Source organism: Sphaeramia orbicularis, chromosome 4, assembly GCF_902148855.1.
Source record: "Sphaeramia orbicularis chromosome 4, fSphaOr1.1, whole genome shotgun sequence".
Taxonomy (NCBI): Eukaryota; Metazoa; Chordata; class Actinopteri; order Kurtiformes; family Apogonidae; genus Sphaeramia; species Sphaeramia orbicularis.
The window spans coordinates 12,317,765-12,330,679 of record NC_043960.1 but is presented as its reverse complement, the minus strand read 5'-3'; the positions used below and the strand labels follow the sequence as shown (position 1 = coordinate 12,330,679).

General features: G+C 38.6%; 3 non-coding genes across 3 annotated transcripts; 1 reads left to right on the top strand and 2 right to left on the bottom strand.

Annotated features, from left to right (window-relative positions):
* Positions 1-1,870: 1,870 nt before the first annotated feature.
* Positions 1,871-1,943, top strand: trnam-cau (transfer RNA methionine (anticodon CAU)). Its single transcript has one exon. It is a non-coding gene; the product is annotated as a tRNA-Met (tRNA).
* An 8,697-nt stretch (positions 1,944-10,640) lies between these two features.
* On the bottom strand, positions 10,641-10,713 carry trnam-cau (transfer RNA methionine (anticodon CAU)). Its single transcript has one exon. It is a non-coding gene; the product is annotated as a tRNA-Met (tRNA).
* A 2,129-nt stretch (positions 10,714-12,842) lies between these two features.
* On the bottom strand, positions 12,843-12,915 carry trnam-cau (transfer RNA methionine (anticodon CAU)). Its single transcript has one exon. It is a non-coding gene; the product is annotated as a tRNA-Met (tRNA).

Below are 12,915 nucleotides of genomic sequence, written 5' to 3'. Positions count from 1 at the left end.
GAGTGCCCGATTGCCTGTCAGTTTAGTGTCACTGGGGAGGCATTGGGCAGGAGGAGAATGTTCGAGCAGAAAAAAAGAGTGCTTGCACACTGCGCATTTCTCATGGCAAGAAGTTAGCAAAACAAAAAAACAACAACAGTTTGGAGTGTGAGGTGAGCATACTGGAGGAGGTGGAGCTGGAAGACTGGTCGAAACTGGAGAAAAGTTTCAATCAATCAATCAATCGTTATTTATATCGCACTTTTCATACATTAAGGCTGTAGCACAAAGTGCTTTACATACACTACCAGGCAAAAGTTTGGACTCACCTGGTTTTTCTTTATTTTTATGACTATTTCCATTGTAGATTCTCACTGAAGGCATCAAAACTATGAATGAACACATATGGAATTATGTAGTTTAAAAAGGTGTGACAAAACTCAAAACATGTTTTATATTTTAGATCCTTCAAAATAGCCACATTTTGCTTTTATTACTGCTTTGTGCATTCTTGGCATTCTCTCGATGAGCTTCATGAGGTAATCACCTGAAATGTTTTCCAAAAGTCTGGAAGGAGTTCCAAATGATGCTGAGCACTTGTTGGCCATCTGTGGTCCATCTCATGTCATTTAAATAAGAAGGTGAGTCCAAACTGTTGCCTGGTAGTGTATAAGTTTAAAAATCAGTACCACCCCCCCACCCACCCCCTCCCCTACCCACACACACACACACACACACACACACACACACACACACAAGCTCACACATACTTAAAAAGACTAACTGAGCACGGGAGGACCAGAAAGAAAAAGTAAAAGTTTGAGAGTAAGTGAGTGACCACCTGTGAGTAATGACCCAAAGAAAAAGGAGTAGTATTTGGATGCACTTTTCAGAAAGAAAAGATGGGCATGCAACTTGCAATATTTGCAAAAAAATATATATCTTTCAAGTCTGGGTCAACGAATAATTTGCACCGCCATTTGAAGATGTTTTTTTGTCAAATTCCAGCATTTGCCTAATGTCACCTCTCATGTCATGTATTCAGCCCACACATTTGAACTAACTATTCTTTTTTAAAGTAAGATAATATTTACTGCCGCACCAATTAAACACCTTTAAAATGTAATGTCAATCATCACATGTAGCCTATTTAGTCATTAAAACATTGGTGTTTCAAAATAATGCAAAAAACATAAAAGAGCCAGTCTTGTGAATGGCGCTTTTCAGTGAACGGCTCCTGATGGAACAATTCCCTTCAAAGAGCCAAAAGTCCCATAATGCTCACCTCACACTTCAAACTGTTTTTGTTTTTTGTTTTGCTAACTTCTTGCCATGAGACATGCGCAGTGTGCAAGCACTCTTTTTTTCTGCTCAAACATTCTCCTCCTGCCCAATGCCTTCCCAGTGACACTAAATTGACAGGCAATCGGACATTCCCTCCTTAAAAAAAAAAAAAAAAAAAAAAGAATGGTTCTTTACAAAGACTCGGTTCCCATCGTTCATTTCAAAGAGCCGTTCAAAAGATTCGATTCGTTCGTGAACGTCACATCACTACTCATATCTTATTAGGCGCGCGCACAGACCAGTTCACTGGCTCTGGTTCCATACGGTTCTCATTCATTCATTCATTCATTCATTCATTCATCTATCTCTCAAAGCCACACACACTTTGTCCTGAACTAATCTATATTTACCTCCGCCAAGGAGGTTATGTTTTTGCCGTCGGAGGAGCTAGCTAAACTAAGCCTCTTATATTTCGTCAGTGTTGTGGAGTGCTACTAGAACGGTGGTGTTATTTGATATTTGGACTCTCTTATCGTTACAGGAAGTGACTGAACAAATGTACAACAACCTAAGGGCTTAAACCGGGTATGTGAGTCGGTTAGTCAAAGCCTCGTTGGCGCAGTAGGCAGCGCGTCAGTCTCATAATCTGAAGGTCGTGAGTTCGAGCCTCACACGGGGCAAATGTTTTGCAATTATATTACAAAAATTACAGCACTTTTCGGGAAAACGGGTGTTTATTTAAAATTGTTAATAATATACTCGGTACAAGCAAGATGTCAAAATGTTTGCTTCGGCTGCTATAGATAGTACCTGCTCACCATTAATTTTACTGGTGTCCTCAGACTATTCAGGAATTTCTATGTGTTTTCCATTACCAGGTTCCTAACTTAAGTATTTTAGCATGAGGAATTTCATCTTTTTTATACTACATAAAAGGCGTATCTCTGAGAAACATATCAAGTTAAGAAAATATAGCCTCTTGGTAGTTGTTATCCAAAAAAAATAAAAATAAAAAAAATAAAAATTAACTGTTAAAACACTTTGCAATAAAGACCTTTTTACTCTGCCTTGCCAACAACTAACCAATATTAAAAGTATAACAGGTTGTATCTTAAAAAATATGTTCTGTATCATTAAAACAGAAATAAAGCTATATGAATTTTATACAAGAGCAATATGGATCATTCATAATGTTGGCTACCAGGAACACACAAACTCATTATTCTTACAGTCAAAATTACTCAAGTTCACAGACATTGTGGACTATCAAACAGCTCAAATAATGTACAAAACTAAAAATAATCTTTTACCAACAAATATACAGAAATTATTCAGTATTCATGAGGGGGGGTTATGATTTAAGGGGGAAAATTAACTTTAAAATTCCCTTAATGCGCACGACTAGGAAGGGTTTTTGTGTTTCTGTCAGTGAGGTGAGACTGTGGAACAGATTTAATATAGAGTTAAAGCAATGTCCAAGTATGAAAGAATTTAAAAAGAGGAACAAAGACACAGTTTTTCAGAGGTACAGGGATGAGGGCGGGCTTGGGGATCACTGGGTGTTCTAAAGATGTACAAGTATGTGGTAAGTGTGTGTAAATGTATGTATAGGTGTGTATGTGTGTGTGTATATGTGTGTATAGATCTGTGTATGAATATGTATTTACATGTATGTGTTATTGTATTATGTGTTTATGTAAATCATATTATATTTGTTCATAATAATATAAAGCCAGAAACCTAATTATTTACTAGTAAGTATCAGTCATATTATGGCATAGTGTATAGATATGATTAGACGAGGAAGGTTATTATTGTTATTAATTATATAAGGAGAAGGGGTGGGAGTTTATAAGTTGTACTTCTTCTCACTCCTTTTCGAATATGTATTATATGTCTTGTGTTGAAGTGTTTTGTTTATTTATTTGCTTCTGTTTGACATTCATGTTCGAAATAAATACATCAATCAATCAATCAATCAATCAATCAATCAATCAATCAAATACATGTGTCTTGTAGACTGTTGCCCAGTAAAGCTGGAATAATCTTGTTTTCAGAAATATTCCTCTGTTTTTTTTCTTGGCAATATAGTGTACTGTATTATACTTATGAGCCTTGAAAAGTTACTCTGCACTTATGCTACATGACCAGCAGATGGCGTCCACACTTCACCATGAAATCAAACCACTGGCTCTGCATGCAGATGTCAGGTGGAATGGTCCATGAGAGACACAATTTAGTTAAAATAAAAAAAGATAAAATCAAATAAAATAAAGTTGAGTAAGTAAGTTTTAAAAGTTCTGTGTAATCCCATGAATAAATCTACCACTGACAGTATACTTTAAATAGTTGCTGGACACATAAAATAAGATGTAGTGCTTCAATAAATGTCTGAAATATTTACACAAACAAGAGGCTCCTCTTATTTCCATGTTCTTACCCTTTGTCACACTCAGGAATCAGTCTTGGTGCGTCTTGTTGAAGAACGACTTGACTGAGAGTTAAAATGACAAGAGTCAAGTGATTTTTTTGATCCTGTTTCAATGATGTTGTTATTTACACGTTTGTCAGTTTAAAAGATAAGCTTAAGAGTCAAGATAGTTGAGGAGCTAGAGCTTCAGAGATGAGAGGAAGAAATGGATTTGATTCATGTTAGACTGAAACATGGCATCAAGAAAATTATTTGTTTTCTGCACTCTCATGAACTGCAATTTTGTGATTTTTTTGTCAAAGAGTAGTTGAGAGTTGATCCCATATCACATACTTACTGTTTAATTTTTGTACTTGTGCATAAGTAACGCACTTTATATTCATGCACTTTGTCCAAGTGAGTGTCGGTTGCTCTTCGGGGGCACCTGTCTTTTTATTACTCTTTTTTATGTAATTTTTTATTAATTTTTTTTACCTTGTACTGTCTTTCATGCATTTTTTATGCTGAGCTCTTGTAACTCATTTTCCAATGCAGTTTTCTGCAAATAAACTGATTCTGATTCGGATTCTGAGAGAGATGTTATGATTAATGATTTGTTTACATCAATGTAAGAGGATCACAATATAACACTTGAATTTTTTATAGACATATCCATCCATCCATCCATCCATCCATCCATCCAACAGATGGATGGATGGATAAGTGAGAATGGGATATGAGGGTAATTCTCCGTCATTTCAGTGAAACTAGTGCAGAGGCGGCAGGTGGAATATGTAACACTGTATGGATAAATGCAAATGCCAGTCCCTCATTATCTATAATTGGGATCATTTTAAATAACTGCTCCTCTGAAGAAAAAGTTCCAATTAGGCTGTAAATCTTCACTGTTGAAGCATGTTTCACACTTTCGATAGTTTTATGTAATGCGCTTCTGTGTTTAATATAAAAAATCACTTATTTTCAATCCATAGTTTTGGAACTCTGAAACTTTGAAGTGTTTTTGCTGCCAGGGGGAGGGATATTAAATTTGCACGTGTCCTGAGAAATTCTCCTTAGAGATGAAAGATAAAAGAGTGAGACTGAAGCAGATAGAGGAGGCAAATCAAAGCCAGGAAAATGAAGAAGAGATTGAAAGACGCAGTGAAACTGGAGCAGCTGTCAGTCAGAAGGACAGGACCAAAAATGAACATTGAGCTAAAAGCAGCCAGCCTCACGAACTGAGCTGAACAAATTAAAAAGTTAGAAACAAAAGTATTTTCACTCTAATAAAGTTTTTTTTTTTTCTAGTTTGTGATATAAATATAAAGAAAGGTGGCTTTACTGGCTAACACATCTACAGATGGCTGAGAATAGGAATAGGATGCTGCAGCAGAGTGTCTGATATCTGTATCTACTGGGTCCTTCTTCACTGATTCTTACATCTTTTCCTGATGTGAGGAAGAGCCTGTCTTTGTGAACTTGTTAGAGATGAAGGCATTAATGTGATGTTTGTTCAGGAGATGAGCAGTGACAGATTAAATGAGACTGACTGAAACAAAGATGGATGGGCTGGAAAGGTAATTTTAACTCACTGAAGCAGAACCAGTGGGAGAAGTGGTTATACTGCTCTCGGAAAACCAACCCAAATTTAAGCTTAGAATAATGATTGGTGGACGGAGTCAGACATGAGCCAAATAATTCTGATTATTTTTGCTTTTTTAAATATATATTATATGGTCTAACAGATGGACCTGACAGATTCCAGTTTTTAAATCATCTGGACATGTCTTTAAATATTTCTGAGATGATTACTGGCTAAAATTTGCTTAGAGGTCTTATTTATGTCTTTGTGCATAAGAAATCAATATAAGTGAATCCCCAAAGGAACTTTGTGTTGGTAAATGCAAGTTATGCAAATTTAGAGGATTTCAGTTCTGTTGCAACATGTTGATGGTCATATGAACTATGTTTTCAGGTCAAAAATGTCCAATTTCATTACAATTAATGCTATATTTTCATGTCACAAATGGCCAAGTTATATTTGAACTGAATTTACCTGAAAAATAAATATTCTATTCTTTTAGATTCCCCAATTTTATTTACAAGATTATATGCTACATATCACATGTTTTATTTTTACAGGTTCAAAATGGAGTATGGTGCTGATCCATCCTGCTTATGTTACGCCAATACATGCATTAAGAATGTCACACATCACTTTTTAAATCAACAGTTTTCCAATAATAAGTATTTTTATAAAGAAATAACAATTCTATATTGTTATTTACTCTTTAGTCTAATGATAAACTATACAATAAATAATTATGATACTAGTTTTTGCACAGGGATCATTAGTGTAAATGGTGACATGGCTGCCAAGCATCAGTATGATGGGATCTGTAACAACCATGTCACATCCGTCCACTGCCACATTTTGTGTTTTTGTGTCAGCTGTTATTGTTTTAGATCCACAAAACTAACATTTATGAATAAGAGGAGAATTAGCAATAGTAAGTATATAAGTTTATTACTAATAAAGTAATGACCAGATCATCATGGGTAATGTCACGTCCGTCCACTGTCACGTCCGTCCACAAGCAAAAGCTTTCACATACACGTGCTATTCAAAATCCAATATTTCTGAAAATATAGCTTCCACTGTCAAATAACATCAGTAGTCTGTGCACAAATGTATTAGCATTATTTCAACACAGTTCTATGCATTTCTTACAACTTTTTTTTTTTTTTTTTGACAAAAATGGCCACTCATTTGACCCCCTAAGTAAATTTTAGCTGTTACTTATTCACAGTCTATTTAAGTTTTGATGGCATGCTGGGGAAAACATGTTAAAAACATACAGAGCTAGCTAGCTAACATTAGCTGTATCGTACCTTTACCATTATGAGATACATTCCTCTGCCGTGAGCGCAGTACAGCGACTCGGTTATCTAACCTGAGACTAAGAACTGCTATCATCCAGACTTTTGTATGTTTTTAGATCAGCACCTGTGTATGGGGACAGTCCATTTATAACATAATAGTACAGATTGTGTGCATTAAACTCCGGTAGATTAGAGGATTTTGAGAGATCTGTAAACACATCAGGAGGGAGAAGGGTCGGTAGCTAGCCCTGACTATCACTAGCTTCTCCAAATAGCGTTCTTTCTGCCGTCCAGTAAGGTTAGTCAATTCGCAGGACAACTCCAAAACTTTATTTTCAGTGCTGGCAGCCATAATCTGTCGCTCATTCGTTTGTTTGTTGTGTTGCTTTTGCCGTCCACCATGGTGCTGAACCCCTAGTCACGTGATAACTGTGACGTCGGTGCAAAGGGTCAATAAGTTTAGACAGCTGGGAGACTCATCATGATACATAGATCTCCTCTCTGCTCCTCCTCCTCCTTGACCTCCTCTCTGCTCCTCCTCCTTTCAGACCTTCTCTCTTCTAATCCTCTCTATTCACGCCCCAGCAAACCCATGTTACTGACTTGACTTGTCTTCTTCCCTGAAGTCTCTGTGCTTTATGTCCTCACAGGTTTTCCCTGGATCTTCCCTGGATCTTCCCTGGACCTGCTGCTGTGGTCCTTCTTCTCTCCTGTGTGATGACCCTTGGTCATTTGACACAGGGTGGTGTTCTCCACACTGTGTGTCTCTGTGTGTGTCCATTTCCTGTGTTTCCAGGTGGCAGATGCTGATTGGCTGCAGCAGCTTTTTAAGGAGGAAGCTGGTGGAGCCCATTCTCTCTCTCCTTCTTCAGGCAGCCAGCCGGGTCACGTAGGAGTGCTTACCATGATATTGTTAAATAGTCTTCATCGTTGTAAATAGTGTAAATAGAGACTTGATCCTTTGGGGTTTTTTTTATTAACAGTCCATTTTTTGTAGGGGAGGGAAGCCATTTTGTTTTTCACTGTTTTCTCCTGGTTTGGTTAGGAAGATTAGAAATTGTTGTTCTTTTGTTTATTAGATAAAGAAGTTTTCTGTTTAAGAACCTTTTTGTTTGTTGTTTTGCCCCTGCTCTCCCTGACACCTTTTATTGTTCTGATAAATAATTAAATATATTGGACTGTATCGAAGTTGCACTGCCTTTTATTGGAAGCTTGAAGAAGGAGAGGAGCCATTTTTATGTTCTGCTCTGGTTCCCCTGGCCTGGGGCATAACACCTGCCTACATCATCATCACTCACTTATCCATATTGTTGTGATAGTGTTTATTAAATAGTTCCATAGATAGTAGAGGTTTCAATTGTTTGTACTAACAGTTACAGTAGTAGTGCATCATTGATCAAACTCCATTTCCGTTTTTTTTGGGAATTAATGTTGTAGACGACAATATTTCCACATTCACTACAGAGGCTCTGAACGTTCAAATGGGTCATATCTGATGACCATGAAAAGATGATTAACTGCATTTTACACCAATTATTTACATGTATTGATAGGATTAATGTATCAGCTGGTATTAAACATTTTAGATCAGCTGATGGTTTTGGTCGGCAGCAGATGTTTGGATCTTTATGGGTTAAGACTTTTTAAGGATCTGCTGAAACCCTGCATGGGCACACCAGAGAAGACAGGAAACCTGCTCTCTTTGTTAAGCAAAACAAGTTCTGATATTATGTCAGTACATTTTGTCTCAGAAATGTGTGATAAATTAATTTACAGCTGCAGGCAGATGTGTCACTGTGAAAGTATGTGGCCAGTCGAGGGAGTTGTGAGTCACTCCACTGGTCTCCCATCATGTTAAAACTAATGTTGCACATTGACAAATGCATCAGACTAAACTCTGGCAGTTCTGATCATGTTTTTATGATTCCAAACAGATCTTTAGTGCAGCTATTGAACACAACAGGTACAAAAAATGGAGGTGATTTGTGGTTTTACTGTAACTGTGTTTTGTTCAAATATCGAGCTAAGCTAACAGATCTATGATGTAAACTATTGGCTGATTCATTACATTGTGATTATATCTGAAGAACCATACCATGATAGACATCAACAGTCTGTCCTGGAGGTTATTGTCTGCAGTTCCTCTACAGATTAACTTGTGCCAGAGTTGTTTTAAAACAAGTTTTGCCAATTTGCCGCCAGAGCTGAGACAAAGAGAGAAATCCACAGTCCTCTATTTCCATCAGCACAGTAATGCAGCGTGAAGTTGCACATTACATTCTGTTGGGGTATGTGTACAGTAGACAATCACTCTTTGTGTTGGTGCCGTGATATGTCATAGAAAAATAAGAACAAAACATTAACGGCATAGACCTTATATAAGAAGTGGTCAGAGCCACCATGATGTCTTCCATCGGTTTTTGAAATGTTATTTTGCAGCTAAGCATTTGTTGTGGCTGCTAGCCTTTTGGCTCTTTGGAGGCAGAAGTGACTGTATTTGACTGTTCTCCCTTCTGTTAATTTTAGGCCATTTTCATCATTTTCAAACCAAGCCAGACGTGAAATGCTTCTAAATGTCACTGGGGTGTTTATCTACACTAAGTGTTTATCTTAAAATCCAGTTATTAAAGTGGATTTTGTAATTGGATGTTAACCTGTAAGTTGCACTTTAAAGGATTTCTTAGTAAATTTGTGGAGCTCTGGACTACATCAGAATCAGAATTACCTTTATTTGCCAAGTATCTTCAAAAGAATACAAGGAATTTTACTCAAACTTTTTAAAACTATGTTCTCTCTGCACAACATTGTAAACAGGCACTAAAAAACACAACAAAAAAAGAACTTATGTACCAAAAAGTGTGATTAAAAGCTGTGCAATCAAACAAAATGTGCAAGGAGAAGGAAGAGCAGTCAACAGGTTGAGGTTGTACATGAGGTATGTGAATTATTTTTATATAGCAGGTTTAATTGTTCATCAGTCCGATGGCTTGGAGGAAGAAACTGTTGTTATTTAGTGTACAGAGCTCTGTAACGCCAATCATCAGTAATAACTATAAAGTATTGTGATGAAGTGAAAATATTCTGGTGAGCACAGTTTCAGTTCACCATGAGGCTAACAATGCAAATTAATTTTCAATTTTGGAACATGCTTTTAATGTTGCAATGCAAATTAAACTACCCACACAAACTCACTGACATTGATAATGATTGGATTTTGAAAAACACAGTTATTTCCCCAGTTAAATCTGACATTACATAATGAGCAAGTGTGTTACCAAGCTAACAGATGCTGTGTGTGTGTGCTTATGTTGATTCTGTTCAGTTTCTTGCATTAATGTAAGCTTATTGAAAGGATGCCACTATGAATGTGTGCCGTGGGAGACAAACACCAAAACAAGTGAGATTCAAAGTGAAGACGATTTCTTGTAGAAGATGAAAGTTTCAGCATCTATTCTTGACTGAGGGAGTTTGACAGTGTCCACCTGAGTTTCTGGAGGTTAACAGTGATGAGTCCGGGGTGTTGGTTCCATTATGGGATGGTGTGTCTTATATTTAGGAGAACTGAAGTTACAAGCTGATTAGATACTGGTGGTTCATATTAAGGTAAGTGAATGAAGCAGGTGGCTTGATGTTTGATTAGTCAGTGAGATGCAGAAGTGTACCTGAGGGAAGTCCTAGACATGAAAAAGAAAGACAAACACACAGAGAGCAGAAAGAGAAGGTGGATATTTTCCCTTTGTCTTCATGGTTATGGAAGTTCTGCCAGATGGAAATGTCTTTTCGTAGTCCCATGATTCTTAGAGGCTTCACTACCTTCTGTGGGTCCCTCTTCATTTCTGTCACCAGGTAAGCAACATAACCCAGGGAAATTTCAGCCACCTGCCCGAGTGTGTGCCCATGGAGGCAACAAATAGAATTTCAGCAAAGTGCTTTCTTTTTGTGTGCAGATAAGGCATTGACAGCGTTATGCAGCACTGGCTCTATGGGCAAAGGTTGCATACACAGCTTTCCTTCATGGAGCGACTGCACTTTGATGACACTGCAAATGACCTTTGACCTATGCAGAGTCAGTTTAAAATGTGACTGCCCCGTGTGAGGCTCGAACTCACGACCTTCAGATTATGAGACTGACGCGCTGCCTACTGCGCCAACGAGGCTCATGTAAGCTGTAAAGGTACCAGATACCAAAATGCAATATTAACATGTTTTGTTATTATTGTTTTGTTAATATGATATGTTTTGCCATTAGGAAACACCCGAAGACATATATTTCATGACTAAAAGTTGTTCGTCTTTTTAAATCCATATGAGATCTGGGTTTTTGAATGTTACTTTGTTAATAACATGATCCATGTAAGTACAACACATCTTTACCCTGTGTGATGTTGTAATTCACAACCGATGAAATGCCTACTGTGCCAACAATGGTGTCCAGTGGTGTGAGTTTTTCTCAACACATTACATGTCCAACCAGGACAAAGCTTCTCTGACAAACAGACAGAGGTCTCGTTCACATGGTCTCCTTTGTCCCACAAATGGTTCTCAGCTGATACAGCACAGCACATCAGCCTCTGGTCATCTCCAGTCATCTATCATTGCACATTCTGCTTCCTTTGGGGCTGTCAGGTTGTCCCTGGGTCCACATGAAGTTACAGTCATTGACATGACTCATAAAGAGTGCAGCCTCCAGCAGACATCTGCATGAAGTACCATACATTTTAACAGATGGTCATTTCATATCCCTCTTCATCTTCCTCAGGGGATTGTTGCCACCGCAGTCTCTCTTGACATGTAATAGCCACCAAGTCAGTCTGTACTGATGGATGAGGCCCTTAGCTAAGACTTGTTAAGGATTTTTGTAAGAATCAGACAACTGCTATAGTCTTCTCCAGCACATCTTGAGATTCTCAGTTGGGTTCAAGTCTGGACTATGTGTCTTTGTCTCCATGTGATATCTCATGCTCCTTGAACTACTCTTTCACAATCTGAGCCCAATTAATCCTTGTCATCTTGGAAAATGTCTGTGCCATCAGGGAAGAAAAAAATCCACTTGTGATGGTGGTTCAGTATATTCGGGTATTTATGGACACATAATGTTGATGATTGTAAACCTGACAAACTGAAGCAACCCCACAAACTTGTACCATAGGCACTTGCCATGAAGTGTTATGACTTCATGTGCCTCTCATCTGTACTGTTCTTACTGCATCCATCCGCCATCTGAAAGCCCATATACATTACTCACTCACGCACCCAAGTGGAGACTTAGGGTGTTTTCACACTGCGTACCCGAGTCCATATCCAAGTACGTTGGACCCCAAAGTCTGCTTAATTTTATCAATGTGAATGCAAACGTCCCGTGTTCGAGTACCGTATCTGAGTCCAGCTGAGAAGGTAGTCCTGGGTATGGACTGCATGCAGGGGCGCTGCTACCAATTATGGGCCCCATGAAAGCATAATCATCATGGACCCTACATAAATTGTTTATCTTATCAATGTGTCGGACCCGGGGGTAGTAAGTGGGGGTGTGGTCCATGAATAACGTTGCTTATGCTAGTGTCAAAACAAAACCGAAATCTTTCACCGTTCGCCTCTTCTACAGTGGATCTTACATGAAATTTTAACAACTTCTGTATCGACTAGGCCCCCTTCACTGCTCTATGGGCCCCCCACAAACACTAGGCCGCATGAATTTGTCATGTTTACCCCACCTTATCAGCACCCCAGACTGCATGGACTCCAGCATGGTATGTTGCAGCATGAAAGCGATTCATGCCTGAGACCGGAAGTGACATAATCACCACTCCGACAACAGAAGGGACTTAATCATCATGAGACCAAAGACGACGCTCCTATTGTCTCCTGAAAAAGCCTGGGATCCACGTGGCATGGGCTCGCCTTACTGACCGAAACACTTGGTGATATATCAGGGACAACGCAGGTCGCTCTTTTTCACTTTGCCTCAAACCAGGTAACAGATCGACAAGTATTACCGTCATTGTAGACAAATGAACAGAACAGTCGCTCGGTTGATGACGTAAGGGTTTGTCTTCTTCTGACTTCCACGTTTGTTGGATATAGTCAGAATTTCTTCCACACCACCACCCACTGTCTTGGCCCTGTATCAATCAATCATTATTTATATAGCACTTCTCATACAGTGCAATGTAGCACACAGTGTAACACCCACTAATACTCAGGTACGTGCTTGTGAACACAACATCAGCAGGACAGGTGTGAACGTGTCCAACTACTGTGTGTGAGCACGCCCCTAGCACAAAACACTTGCCCCGTGTGAGGCTCGAACTCACGACCTTCAGATTATGAGACTGACGCGCTGCCTACTGCGCCAACGAGGC